The sequence below is a fragment of the Acyrthosiphon pisum genome, chromosome A1 (assembly GCF_005508785.2).
Source record: "Acyrthosiphon pisum isolate AL4f chromosome A1, pea_aphid_22Mar2018_4r6ur, whole genome shotgun sequence".
Taxonomy (NCBI): Eukaryota; Metazoa; Arthropoda; class Insecta; order Hemiptera; family Aphididae; genus Acyrthosiphon; species Acyrthosiphon pisum.
The window spans coordinates 159,661,863-159,678,973 of NC_042494.1; positions in this window are offsets into that span (position 1 = coordinate 159,661,863).

Consider the following 17,111-nt stretch of genomic DNA (forward strand, 5'->3'; position numbering starts at 1 on the left):
CTATAAGAAACTCAAATTAAATTTTTATGGGCGTTTGAAATTCATATTTTTACAACATTTGATATTCACTCGATTTCTTACGTAACGATTTTCTTATTTTGTTGTAATTAAAAAACGAGTGACTGTAGAAACTTGAAAATTTCACTGAATGTTTATATTAGCATTTTATATATACGATAAAATTTTTAAAATAATTTGACTCTTTTTGAGCTGTTTACGGACATTGTAAGTTTTCAATTTTTTTAGTTTTTTTTTTCTTTAATATCAATAAAGTTTTATCTGTTGGGCCAAAAAGTGTATAAATTTAATACAAAGCTCCTGATATATTGTTACAATATCAGTTGAAAAATATTAAAAATACATAGGCACAATTTTTTTTATAAGCATTTAAAGATCAAATTTTGACAAAATTTATCAAATTTTAATTTGAAAAATTATTTTGTAGTTAAAAATTTATAAAATGTTCAATTTTTGTATCTAAGAATTGAAAATTTAAAACAAGATTCCACGTAAGTAATTAATTCTGTTACCAAAAAATCTAAAAAATACATTTACGCAGTTTATTTTTATAGTCATTTTAAGTACAAATTTGGACGAAATTACATATTAAAAACCTAGGATAACTATTTTAGTTATTTTGTTGTGATTGTATAATATTATTCGTGGGTACTTGAAACTTCTAAAGTATACTATTATATATCTATGATAGTACCACGGTTTTTTGTTGATGTATAACGCGTTATAAGTACCTAATAAATATTATGATATGATTAATTTGGAATTTATTATAGGTACCTAATATAATATTATGTCTTATACCTAGACTAACATACCGTCTCCGCTCAGAATCGTTTTTCTTATACAATGATATTATATCATTGAATTCAAATTTAATACCATCCATTATACAGTGACCCACTTGTAACCTACTGTACAGCAGAGCGAAATCCACTTACCCACCTTTTTACACGTGTAACCGGCTTAATCCACGAAACACCAAATTTATCCATTTAACCATCTTAAGACGTAACATTTCGTAACTTGACGAGAATTCCCCCAAATTGTTGTTCATTATAACTAAAAACTCAATTACTATATTCGTTTATTGACCATTAGTGAAGTTAGCCCATCCACTATGGCGCGGCGTAGCGTCCCAAAATCTTCACCAGTTGTTAACGAGGTAATTGAGAGAATTTTCGAGGTCACTTTCAGAATTTGCGCGTCACCCTTTTCACCTGTACCAAACTCAAAGCGGGCTAACTTCACAGGCGTCAATCTACATGCAATTTTTCTGGGCAAAATTTCTCACGAATAAAATTATTACCTGCCCATTACAAGTGCTTGTATAATTTTTATGACGAGTTGGTTGTAATTATAACTGCAGAAATGTCCAAGGTCAGATTATCAATGTTATCAGGTACCAACGAATAACCGATTTCTGATGACGTGATTTCGTGCAGTGTAAGAAGAAATTCAAAAAACGACGAAGAAGTGTTTGGGGTGGTTGAAGTAACTATTGTAACGTTAATATTTTAAGTGATTGCCAAATAACAATACGAAAGTGTTGCGTTTTATCGACGGTAAAAGCGTATAATAAGCTCAATAATAATAGTAATGTATTACGTGCAGGCCTCCGATCCGTCGACGTGGTTTTCGCATCATTTTTCTATTACTATTTCATTCGATATTAACATCAGACCGTTACACCGTGTTGCGGTGAATAAAATCATAATATGACGAAATATACACTTGGGTATAATTTTTGTAAGACAGATTTGCTCGAAAAGTTTACGCGTAACCAAACTTGTTGAACACATAATACGGCTTCCGTTGTATATATATTATATATGTATATATATGAAGTCGGTGCTTCTTAATGTGTACCTGTGCGGTTTTGGGTAAACAAGTATCCGTATGGAATAATTTTTAAAACAAAAAACTTTAAGTACGTAAACTTGTCATGGTTTTTGACGGAATCGCTTGGTTACCCGTGAAATAAAATAATATCATTTAGTTTAAAGACACGCCCGTAATACGCGGCCAACTCTTTATAAAATTACACGTCCAAAACGTGACTTAAAGTAATTAATAATTATTCTCGTTGCCGCTATTTGAATATTCTCATACTGTATCCGTACTGCAATTATATACTTTGAGTTTTCAAAACGTTTATTTTTTTTAAGTACACTGCACTACCTATATACTTAATAAGTACGCGTAAAGTTATTTTTAAGAATTAGGTTAATGAAGATTTAATTGCCTTAATAACATATTTAATATTATTGCTTGCTATTAATCTAGATAAAAATACGTGACTTTTTAGCTTAAGTTTTCGTAGGTATTAACTTACTGTTTGGTCGCAGACGTCAAATGAAATGTATTTTCGCATAGAAAATATTTCCACGAAAACGGTTTAATGTTAAATTGTATTTATTACGCTTTTGTCCGAGGGAAACGAACGAACATCATTCGTATAGTTTTGAATAAAATATTTTATATTAGGTATGTAACACAGTTTGTATCAATTATTTACATTTTTGCGGTGGTATCAAAAAGACGGTCTTGTATACTATTATACCGGGTGATTATTTTATCATTAAACACTCATTATTTCAAAAAGAGTAAATTTTTTTGAAAATATTTTTTTACATAGTTTCAAGTCGCTTATAAAACAACGTTTTTCTTAAAAAATTATATTTTTAAATATTTTTTATCCTTATAATTTTTTAAGTTTTTTACTTTTTTGAATGACAACATTGGGTTTTAATGTTATATTCCAAAGCTGAATATTTTTACTAGTATTTTGATACATGAAAATCGAATTTGGGGCGAGTAGTTTATGAGCTATAAATATTCAAAGTTTAGATGAGCGTAATGGAGTGGTACGGGGTTACCCCGCGTAATGTTTGTCCACTTCTCCGCTCATCTAAACTTTGAATCACCTGGTATATATCGATGTCTATAACTTAACTATATATTCAAAGAAATTAATATAGATACTTACTGTAGAATTATATATTTTTGACGAAAACTGTTTTTTTTAGAAACCTTTATTTTAAATTCGATTGAAAATGTCGATGCATAAAAATAGGTTCTTCTAAAAAAAAAATAGAATTAATTTATAACAATCAATTGTCATTACCGATTCTATAGGTATGATAATAATATTATGGTTAATTTTAATTTTTAATAATTAATACTTCAAAACGCTACTTTTGGAAACGCTATTTATTCTATATGTATATATTTTACACCGTGATGTTCAAAACAAATTACGTTAGTCAGCAACCATCGGAATATATTTTTAATTTGCTATCATTAGATTTGGTTCGACGTTTAAAATTAAGAGGATTTCAATGAATAATTCAACAAAAAATATTATTCAGCTTGAAACTTTTTCGCGAGAGGAAGATTATCGAACGACAATGGGTAAAGAGGTTTGAACGACCCAAATAAAGACGATTTACAAGATTTTCCGAACATCGACAGTCGAATGGGGTCCCCTAACGCTAAATTTGAATTTGAATCGAATGAAAATTGAATGGATTTGTCGACAAGAAGACGGCACCGACTGCACGAGTATCGAAATTGCTCGTTTGATAACTACTTAGCTTTTTAACCGTTTCGATATATGTGGTGACGTGGGGGGGGGGGGGGTAGACCAGATTTGATATTATTTTAGTCACAGTGACAATAATTATCTAGTAGACGGACAATGATCGTACGTATAATTATATATATATATATATATATATATCTATTATAGACGATGACTAAATAGTTTCATATTCTAAATTGTTATATTAACACTTGTTAACTCAAACATCCAATTCTTATAACTTATTCGTATGTTCTTGTTTTTATTATAAATAATTTACTAATTCAATTACAAAAGCACTTAGGCGTGAATGTATAAAACAAATACATTTATTAAACACTTTTAATAATGTACTTGGTATTATATTTATATTTCACCAATAATTTTACACTTGACATGTTGCTCATAACAAATATAAACCCTAAACTCTATGTTTATACGACACACATACACACACATATTATATGAAATAAATATCATAAAGAAAACTAAATGTACAAACTGTACACAACGAATAAAACAAAGTTGACCAAGAAAAAAGAAAACAATAATAATAATAAAATACGAAAGGAGAACTGTATTAAAAACTAACTTTGAAATACTCCAGTAGAAAAATATGATATAATAATAATATTATGATAAACGATGAATTCGCATAGTTATGATAATATTATTCCAGTTGTTTGAAAACCCTGTACACACTTTGGTAATTTTAACGTCGTTGAAATTATAACTTATAAATTATACGATTGCACGCCGTTCAAGTTCATTTCTAAGTCAAATGTAGTAATAGTATAGTGTAATGCAGTTTCGGAAGTAACAGACGTGCGTCATGCATACTTATATTATACTTTTTGGCCCACTCTGACGACAAGGGCTTATGCTAACTATTTTGCATACTAAACGTACATACACTCGAGCGTAATGTGTGGGTACATACAAATATAATATTTGTGAATGTATTTCATAATAATAGGTAATAATAGGTAACCGAAAGATACCGTAGATAGACAATACAAGCGATGTAAAATCATGGCTGCCGCATACTTTTAGTAATAATTACAATAAACATTATATAATTTGTAATATTTTCGATATGATACATTGTTCGTTTTAATACGCTATGACTATATCAGAATTTTACGAAACATAAAATATTGTCTAAAAAACGATTATGAACGTAAACTTGGCGGTTTCGTTCTAGTTTTCAAACTAACCGTCTGCAATGTTTATAAAAACGCAGACCGGAAATGGAGTCGGGTTCACACGTGACCATCTTCTTTTTCCATTTTCGATGACTTTATTTATTATTACTACTATTCGATTCTATAAGATAGTGTAAACCGTGTGCAAGTGTGTATTCACGTCGTCGTTCAACATGAATCAAGTTTGACTGGTGTTCGACTTGCAACTTCCGGACGCTGCCTCTGGGAGAATACAACTTGTTAACTTTATATAAATGTTCAGAATTACAATAGTTTATAATTGTGGTTATGGCTTTTCTGTTAACAATAAATGACCGATCGGGTGATAGTACTAACAAGTTAAGGACATATTATAAAAACGTGTGCTAATAATATTAAAACAATATAATATATTAGGTTCACCTATATTGTAATTATTGTAAAACACCGCGACAAAATAATTGAACACTGCAAATTGATTAGAACATTAATAATATCTATAAACTTGTGATCTTCAAATACTGCACACCTCTAATCTATTGAAATATATTGTTATACATAATGCATTTTCTGAAAGTGCTGTACCGTTTACGTTTTTAATTGTAGACTCTTATTATTAATATTCTATGTAAATATCGATTTATACTTCATACGCCATACATACTTAAAATCGTAAGTATACCTCAATGGTTTCAAGTAACATTAATAATTACATAATATCAATTCAAAAACACTAACTGTTGTCAATAAGAAATACGTTAATACGTTCATAAAGTTAATTATAAATAAACAAATAAGTGCAACTCGATAGAAACGTATATTGGTAATAATGAATCCAGTTTATTAATCCACGAAAACTGTAGATTGTGTAAGTAGTAAGTACCCATCTATATTATCTTCAAATAACCCTATAGTTAATAATTAAACGTTGTATTTCAAAACTTTTGATAAGCTCATAATTTAAACATAAATATTTGATTCTAAAAAAGTTTTGTCCTTTAAGGCTTTAAAATGTATGTTTAAAAATTATTTGTTGTTTATCTAATATACTTTCTGTAGGTCGTAAATTGATTAACTGTTTAGTCGATTCAATTTATTCGGGAAACGTACACAACAGTTTACGCTTTTCATCATTTTCACATTTCATTTTATAGTATTAAAAACACTCACTGTTGGATTTATCACAGCCCACTCACTATTAAATAAAACAGTGTCATCTAGGTCATTGCCCGGTTAAGTGCACACATAATTGATTGGTATTTTCTCAACGTTCGTAATTTGTTATTTTAATTGAACAACCGTAAGTCCGAAGACAATATGTATGAATTCATAATTGAATAAAGCACCAATCCATTACTTATCCGATTTATCAATAAAAGTTCCTGAAGTATTTCGGTACCTATATATGAAGTTTTAATATTCAAGTGATTAAACTTTCGTCCCAGCAGCAGATTAATTTGCTAGTATATATATATTTATTGAATAAACAATTGTTTAAGTGAATTAAATATTATAATGATAAAATTCAAACTTTTTAAATATTATATAATATATATTTATATATTATTGTACATAATTATTTATTATACTTACATATCTAATTATTTTAGGTGATAGATGACTGAGTAGGTAGTTTGACATTGATAGTTTTGTTTAATTTCATTTTTTTTCCTACTAACAATACGTCTTTCTAGAAGATTATAATGTATAATGTATATTGTATGTATATATTATATACATGCAATATACATATAATATTTTGATTGAATAATGAGAATAGCTGATAATCCGAGCCAGATTTCTTTGTTAATCATATAATATTGAGTTATTAACACCACGCTATGTAATACTAAATAATATATTTTTGATTAAAATACTATAAGTATGTACCTAACCTCAAACTAATAATTCGTTGTATATTATATTAAATCCCTACAAATAAATACAATTAATTGGTTTCGACATTCAAAATACATATACTATCGGTTTGTGTACCTAATTATAATAATACCTATCATAATGTAATAGAATAATATATCATGAGTTCCTTTATCCGACAGTTTAGAACTAGAATTGAGTAGTTTCATAAGTCTGGTCAGGATATCTCACTCATCGAGCTTAGGGTTTTCAATTATATATTAAGGCTTTAATTAATTTTAACGAATTTTGTTTCTATTATGTTTTCATGATTTTAGGGAGGGTGTTCTATTTCAGTAATATTAGATATTTGTTTTATATCGCTCGGTTTTTAGCACTTGGTTATTTAATGTTGATACGTACAATTGAAATAGCTACATGATTATGTTATAGTTTAATTATATTGTATAAAATGATTTTGTGTCCGTTGCTGACTTGACGTAAACATCCAGATTACAATCAGACCTTGACCGATACATTTTGTTTAGCGATGAAGCTGATCCGAAATTGTATTTTGTAGGGTCTAACATTTGGTATTAAAAATTCGATAGATCAATTCAAAACCCAAAATCCTTTTTCAGAAAAGATGATTAATTCATTATAGGTAACGAATTTTCTCGTACAAAGTTTATATATTATTTTAGTTAAATCTTCTGAAAAAAAAAAAATAAAACCAAAAACTTAGCACGCAACTTGATACTTTCCACTTCGAAGGCAATTTAAGAATCATAAATTATGTATTAATTAGTAACCATTAATTAAATAGATAGCTAGTGGGAATTAAGTAATTTTTATATTTTATTAGTTTCTATGGTGATAAAAAAATATTAGAAACAATCGGTTGGAAAAATATGATATCTGCACCCAGTCCAAAAACATATTTATGTTAAAAAATAAACTAAATAAAACATCATCATTTATATAAAAACAATTATATTTATTCATAATCTTGTAATATTATGTTCGATAATAATAATTTTAGTATCATTGTTCTGAAATATATTTTATAATAATTGGTAGTATAACAGATAAGTAACAATGTGACTATACCATTTTATCAGTTCATAATTTCATATACCAAATTAATAACCATGGTAAACAGTATTGTTTGATACTTTGACACTTTGACCTGCAGTTACGTTTAATATTTTAATGTTTTTTTGACACATCTACTTAAAAATATAGTTTTATGTTTGTGTCTTTGATTTTTCACGGCAGGACTTATCGCTGAAAAAAAAAACGTCGAGCGTGATGGGCGGGAAAATTCGGAGGAAAATCGGAAAATCGCTCTCGGACACGGCGCCGAGTCCGTGTCACGCATACAGACGGCTGCCTAACGCCCCGGGGGAGGGAGGCGAATTGCGCCGACCATAGATCGCGATAGACATAATATCATAGCAAAGGGGATGTTTGGGATTTCTTCTGGATCGGACGCACATGCACTCACACTGTCGCGTGACGGAATGCGAAAAAAATTCCCGCGGGCACTGCGGTAGTTGCGTGAAAAACGAAAACAATTTCTCAGCTATGATTGAAAAACGCTGTTCACTGCGACACGCGCGCGCGTTCTCCGATAATATTATCTAGTCCCGGGCGACTGCGACGGCCGAGGACCAGAGTTATGGTAACCGATTTTCAGGTACATCGCGTGTAGGTATGTATATAATTTGTCACGACTTACGGCTGCGGGATGCCGGGGCCTATTCGAGGCTATGAAAAACAATTAACAACTAATAATTGTTTTTCCGTGATTTTTTTTTCTATGAACACAATATTATTTGTTGTACAAATTTAATATTGCGGTTCTAATGTTATTTTTATACATGGATAATTTTTCCAAATTATAAATTTTTAACTAATAATATTAATTACTAAAATTACCAATCACTTGAATTCTAATTTTAATAGGTACGTTAAAATTATTTTTAGGAAAAAAAATTCTGCTAGTTATTTAATATTTTACAGTATAAAATAGGGGTTGTCATTTGAAAAAAAAAAAACAGTAGTGTGCATCTGCACAGGATACTCCTTAGGTAATATACCTACTAAATCTCAAGAATTTGAAAATTTAGTCTTTAAAAGTACATAATTTAAAAATTCCACGAAACAGATTTCGAATAGGTACCTCAAATTACAGAAGAAAAAAATACGGTGAACATGCTCGGAGAATCACTCCGTATACTATACAACACGAGTAACGTGTAATGCTCTAACTGCTTCGTTAATTAATGTCTTATATATAAAATATATGATAGTTATCGTAAAACTAATATTCTCCAGTCTCCTATTCTCGTGTGTTTTAATAGCTGTTTAATCTTTAATAACAACTAAGAACAAATATTTCGATTTTGGGCAATGAAATTTTGGTGTACATGCAGAAATAACATGATAGGTATTATGCAAATAAGTCGTGTTAAGCAAAAATATATAAAATAACCATCGAGAGAAACCACGGACAAAATCTATTAATTGTGAAATATTTTAATCGAAGTTTACCTAAATTGCCTTCATCTATATTACAAATTTCTCGCGCGTACACACCCGCACACCTACAAGCACACACCTATTCTAACCTATGTAAGTAGAGCGAATAACTACGCGTCGTGGTTTTTTCTTATTATTTATCTTTCGTCGTCCCGCTCCGCCTCTTTTCGCTGGTGGACGCGAACGCGATACGAGCGCGCACTTATTCCCCTCGCCGCCCGGCCATGGAAATACAGCTATGGTATGCGGCACGTAAACGCGCGTTACGTCCACGTGTTAAATAAAATAAAAAAAAACTTCCCCGCGCGGGCGAGAAAGTAAATAAATTACATATATCGACGCGCAAAATAAAAATTGCCCGCTGGAATCGAAAATTAATGAAGCGTTCGGGAAAGACGACACCACCGACAATGAACTCCGTGCAGGCGGCATAAAGCGGATCTTACCTTTTCAACGGCGGTCTTTTCATCGCCGAAAGTAAATTCCATTATTCCAATATATATATACTCGACTATAATAATAATAATAATAATAATAAATATTTAAGTATAATACATGCGGTGGAAGATGTTATTATAATAGTGATAGCGACGGTGGTAGCATATAGGTAGGCATATATATAGGTCTATACATAATATAATGCACGTGTATACCTTTGCGTAGTTTCCATAACGCAATATGTGGTGGCCTTTGTCACTACTATGTGTATACCCACATTAATATACTACATATATTATAGTGATTCACAAACCATGCTTAGCCACGATTTATTCTTGTATATTGTATTTTTTCAAATATTCTGATTTTGTAATTTCTCAAGTATACTTTAGAACCATACACTATCAAGTACTTTTAATTTTTTAAAGATTTACACACTTCTTATATTCAAAAGGGTGGCTTCTTTTCTACTGGAAATTGTTTATTGGGTATTTTTTTTTTTTTAAATGTTGAATCATAGAATTTCTGAGATATTAAACTTAAAATGTATTACTTTTTTTCTTAATAATAATAATTATTTAGGATCATAAATGCATTTAAAATTAGGTTTAGATGATAAACATATGCTGATTACGGACATAATAATTAGTTATCACTAGCTAGTCAATCAATATTAGTAGCCAGTAGGTAATCTATAATAGTATCTTATAATATGTGTTAAGGCTGGTGATATACCGGGTGATTAATTTAAAGTAGGACATGTTGTTGAAAATATATTTTTACATGGTTTTAAGTCGGTACATATAATAACATGTTTATTAAAAAATAATATCCTTATAAATACACAGGACACAGTTTTAATACCATCTTCGAAAGCAGAATATTTTTCCGAGTATTCTGATAAATAACAATCAAATCTAAGATGTGTAGGTATTATGAGTTATAAGTATTAAAATTTAGAGAAGCGAAGTAGTGGCCCAACATTTTTCTGGGTTACAGCGTACCACTCCACTTATCAATACCTACTTTAAATACTTATAACTCATATACTACTTGTCCTAAATTTGATTTTTATGAATCGATATACTTAAAGAAAAATTCTGCTTTGATATATGGAATTGAAACTGCATGTTGTCATTACAAAATGTAAAAAAAAACTTCAGAAATGTTGAGGATGAAAATATTTAAAAAACTATATATTTCTAAAAAAAATTGTAAACATTTATACTTTTTGAAATGATGAGCGTTCAATGATAAAAAAATCACTTGGTATATTATAAATTTATTATTTACGATATTACTATTAATATAAGTTTTAAAGCTATGATGATGAGGCTATAATAACTGTTTTTCAAATGTTTCTAATGGTTTGAAAACTTCAAGTGGGATGGGAAAAGTTTTGTTCCCACATTGTTTTATGAGATGCACCTATAAAATACCGTCACCTAAATATAGCGGAATAGTCGATATGGTAATAATTATCGTGTGATGTTATATAATATTTTATTGGACGTACCTCATATCTGTTGGCTGATAACAAGGATAGACTCACATAGGTCTCATTAAATTTTACCACACGACGTTCTTGTTACGCGAAATAAGTAGGTAGCTACCACGGTCTTATACGACTTAGGCATACAGCGAAATAATATAAAAACCAGAATGACGCGGACAACTGACAAATTAAATAAGTCGTAATAATAACGTCGCAGTGTAGGTACCCTACCGCATCGATAGTTTTTATTCTCACGATGGAACTCACGTGTCCAAAAAAAAAAAAAAAAACATGAAATACCTATAAAAAATACGTCGAGACTAAAATATTATTATTAACACTTTGAGTGTATGTGGTGTGCATATACGAACGGCCGTGTCTACTACAATTACATTGCGATGTACACGGTATTTTTTTTTTCGAACAAAGAGTGCAAGATAAACACAGAAACGAGTTGAACGAGAAATAGCACACTACATTTTTTTATTTTGGTCGACCTGTTTCTGTTTTTGTTTCTTTTTCTTTTTTCTTTTAAATGCAAATGTTCATACCGCTCCAGTTCACACACGTCCCAACGAATTCGCTTTTTCAAACGTAAACCGTTGTTTTCGAACAAATGTACCCGAGGACTGACACGGTGATTTGGTGCAAACCATAACCGCCAAAGATTTAATGAAAAAATAAAATTAAAAAATACATCAATTATTTAGACTTATCGAATCCTTTTAGTCCATCCCTTATTATTTCCACGTTAATTTATAAGTGATAGTTCTAAAACTTTGTGTACAATAAATCATTCTAAGAATCACTGCGGTCGTAGTCAACTTTGTCGTTCAACTCCGGAAACGAAATACCTACGTCTATTCATGAACTAATTTTGGTCACTAATATAGTAGTGAGTATATTTTTGCAGTATTTTTATCATTCTTATAGTTTTTAAAATTGGTATGTTGTAGTTTTTAAATATTTAAAAAATTGTCATACCGTTAGTTGTACATTTTATATATTATAATGGCATAAGTTCCAGTAATATACTGTTTTGTTATTACCCATTTGGTGTACTTATACATTAAATTAACAGTCGCCCATACAGAGGCATTTAATATTTTTAAACAAGTAATATCTGCTACAAATAATTATAAATATAATAATGAATATTTAACTTCATAAAAAGTGCCAACAGGGTGAACCTCTCTCAAAGTTGTTATCAATGTAACGTGAAATATACTGCTAATATATTATGGGGATTTTTAATTAAGCTCGAAATTCATCCGATTTTTATGATTCGACAACGCGTTTGTTCAAATTCTAAATTTGAATTATTGAAGTTCACTAAAGCAGAAATAATTTTTAAATAAATTTGATTTACGACATTTAAACGCGCGGTGTTCAAGATTAAGTTTGAAAGTTTTATTTGGATTTTACAAACCTATACACACGCACTACCTGTAATACAATGCTTACAATTATGACGTACTGATGTATTATAGTGCCACATACACCAAATTTTTATACCAAATTTAATTAATTTAATTACTTAATTTAATTTACTTTTAATTTATTTTTATACCGAATTTGAATACCACATACACCGAATTTTTCGAAAAACTCACTAGATTTTAATTTTTAATTTTAAATGACTCTTATAGTAATTATTTAAGCAAAAATATAATATAATATTACATATTATCATCATCAACCTGTACATAATAAAAGTAACGAATTTGTAAAAAACTACTTGTACGAATTTTGACTCTGATACATCAAAAATTTCAATAAAACTATCCACTGTATAGTTTAAAGTTGAAAAGGGGTGTCAACATTCAGATTTTGAAGAAAATATTTAAGAAAAATGGGATGAGCGTACTTGATGAATCCCCCTGTATATATTATAGTGCCAATTGATTCATATCAAAATAATCTTTTAGTTCATTATTATTATAATATGGCGTTACTGTTCAGCCTTGAATAATAAAAGTTTTATACAATATTAAAACTGCAAAATATATTCGTAAAAGCTTCTTGTTTTAACAAAAATAATACGGTTGCAACTGTATGGTATTGGGTATTGTATTATATCCATACTTCAAAGTGAGAGCATATGAACAAAGCCATTCACGGGATTAACATTTTATTATTTTTTTTTTTCAAATGAAAAATGCCTATAAAAAAATGCTGCATTTATACCAACTAAATGCCTCGTGTAAATGCCTCGTTGTGAAAAGTCGTTATTGTTGAAATCTATCTCTTTCATCACTGGAATATTATTATAATCTCCTGTTATGTTATTTATTAATCTCTCGACTAAAACGTGAACATAAAAAAGTAATATTATAAGTGGAATTAGTATATACAAGCTGATCCACTTAAGTGTCGTTATTTCGAAAAGTTTTAACTTTTAAAAAATATTTCTTGTAACCGAAGCCAAGTGGTTTAGGAGGCGAGTGCTTGACATACTTTAATTGGCAAGGTTACACCCGTTAGGTGAACCGTCTACTTTCGATAAATGATTCCCCTGATCACAATCACGATAGCACTGAGACGAGTGAGAAACGAGAGTAGTTTTTCATACATGTTTCAGAAAATTATTAATTTTTGCATATTCGTAATTAGCGGTAAAAGTACTATCGATAAAATATTGACTGATAATGTCGTGTATAATTTTATTATTGTATTGTTCCCAACTCAATTGAAAAAACACATATTTTACAATTTTTTTTATAGTTATCATAATTCATGTTTTTACTTTTTTCAAAAACCATATATTTTTTACCTTATATTCCAAATCACAGTTTTTCTCAGAGTATTTCGATGTATAATCATTATTCTGTTATTCAAGTCGTTAATCAATTAAATATATTTAGTTAAGACTTAAATGAGTGGAGTAGAATGGCGCAAAGATAACCCGCAAATTGTTGATCCGTTACTCCACTCGTCTTTCGCTTAAATATATAATATAAGTAATTAACGACTTGTTCCAAATACGGTTTTTGTACATCAAAGTACTCCAAATAATTGTTTGCTCTGGAATATGAAAGTAGAAGACCTCATTAAAAAAAAAAATATATATAAAACTTATGAAACGATGACGAATAGGTAATTAAAAAGTTAATTTTTTTCAAAAACCTTCATGCATTGCAACGACAACAAGTTACGTCAAAATAATACATTCATAATAATACTTTTATAGTTTTCGAAATAACAATAACGTATACAGTTATTTAAATAGATCACCTTTTAATTATTTGTTTGTTTTATAATAATATTGCTCGACAAACATTCATACATTGTATACTATTTTTATATTTTTATATTTATATTTATTATAAAGTATTATAGAAGAAAAACAAAATTCTTGTTTCACTAATATCATAATATTATATGGTGGTTTAATGAAATATGTAGGAGAAGAGCGCAGCAGAGTTTAAAGCCATATACATTTTATGGATTGCTCCTGTACCCACCTAATACTATTTTATTACCAAGCGATATTAAATAATATTATCGAACATCTTATGTATTTTACTTCGCTAATATAATAATATAATATTATTTTCAGCTGTCGCATTTCTTAAACGTTAACATTTCGTACGCGTGTTGTAGCCTGTAGGTACCCAAATATTATATACCTATATTCACCTATCTGCTATTATTAATAATGTTGTGCATTATTTTATTTGACAGCGTACGAAATCGCTATAACGATATATACACTGCAGCGGTATTATAGACGCTATGTATACCTATCTGCTATATATACATTATATATGTATATGATATTAAATGTATATGTGTGGCACGTGTAACGGCGACATTGAACGTTCTCGAGATATTCGGCGGGGAAATCCGAAAAGATACTGTAATGAGAAGAGATGTCACGATAATAACGATGAAAACTACGAGTGTTTGGCCAGATTTATCAACTGAAAATAACGAGCTAGAGCTATACGGTAAACATAATAAAAAATAACAACAACATTATACTACACGCACGGAATGGTGGTGGGGAGTGGGTAGGGGCGGTAAGTGGTGAGGAGAGGGGAGGAAATAACAACGGAGAGTACACCGTGAACGCCAAATACACACAAATGCACAGCAGCCAAAGTGCGTAAAGGTACCTTTTTTCCCGTCTGGAAAATTATAAAAATTACCAAGTGAAACTTTTCGGGGTACCGTGGCGGTTTGTTAACGATAATAATTTACCTCGTTTGCGGGAATTCGCACAATTGGTATGCGTCCTTTATAGGTATATATAATGCATTAGTTATCGTTACGCGAAAGGGACGTCTGTAATAGTATAAAATTTGTCTAAAATTGTATTTTCGCAGCAAGAGCGTACCTATGTTATATACGAGTTGGTACCTATGCTCGTAGAATACGTCGTGTTAAAAATTTAAGTGAATGTTGTTTATTTGAAAATTATTTATTATCATATAGGTACTATTATTTCACTCAAACAAATAAATAAAATACATAATTTTTGTTTTTTATTTTAACTTAAAATTTAATTTTCAATTATGATGATGTTACTATAGGTAATATTAACATTAAGTACTGTTTTTTTTTTTTTTTAACGTTTTGTTACTACTTACATAATATATTATTATTTTTTCCAGTATAATAACGCGTGGATTCCGAATAATCATTATTATCGTGTTTATATTGATTCTTTATTATTTATTCATTTTGGTGAGTGACGTATTTGTCCAATATTGCTCATTCCAATGTCTCATCTATTATTAGATCAACAATGTTAAATATTGGTCTATAGATAGATGTAAAATAGTTTTCAAAACGTTTTTTCAGTTTTGGGATAAACATATAATTTTACAAATAAAACTCCTTGTAAAAATCCTATAATAATATCAAAACGCTATAAGAAATACATATTGAAAGTAAAAATTAAACTGGTAAAATATTATTAAATATCATAATATTTTCATTACCTACACTTAAATAATAGGTCTATTAATTGTAATCCATAATATTTCAAAATGTAAGTGTTTTTTGATCGATATTTCGCACACAACATACCTATATACTGGTCGATGACTGTCACGGTAGGTATAAAGCATTGTTCAGACTCATCAATAATGATTTGAATTGTCATTGGGACTTCAAGTTTTTACGACTTTCCCTGATAACAATGAGTACTTATAATATAATATTATATACAGAGACAGGTGCATTTCTCCACTTTGACAATATTGCAAAAGACGTATCTGCGTTCTATTTATTTATTTATTTTGACTAACTTTGGGCACATCGTATTACAATAAAATAATATCATTGTGCAAAGGGATTGAAAAACATTAATGCCGTTAAGTGTATTCAAAGTATTTCAAAGAAAATATAAACAAATAAATCACAAAGTATAATATCGTAAATACAGAATATTATTGTAAAACCGAACGATCTCACTCGATTCGATTTCGAGTCTTTTGCTGCAATATAATTTAACTGTAGGCACCTATATACATATATTTTGCGTGTAATATAACGAACGAAGTTATTATAAGTGTTGTTTTTTTTTTTCTGACTTTTCTATTTGTTTCGTTTATAAATATTTGATTCGAATCAAAGTCCAATAAACGATAATGGTATTTTATTACGCCGTCCACGAAAATATAAAAATCTACCAATATAGATAATATTGACTGAATCGATTCATATAAAAGTTCTAGTCTTGTAATGAACGTGCTTATATGCATTTTAATAATATTATCATCTATGCGTTCATTAAAACGGGTTAAAATATTTTTTTTCACTGAGACGTGTTTCAAAATCTTTCAAAATGTATATTTTTTTTTGTGTCCAAATATTGTGTAGAAATAATAATAGTATTCAAAAAATCTATAAACTACCACCTACGGCTACACATCATTTAGTTAAAACACTATATTATGACACAAGCCTGGGCAAGTTAATGATAATTTGAGTTAAGTTGATAGAAAACATTTAATAAAGTTTAAATCAGTGGCGTAGCCAGGGGGGG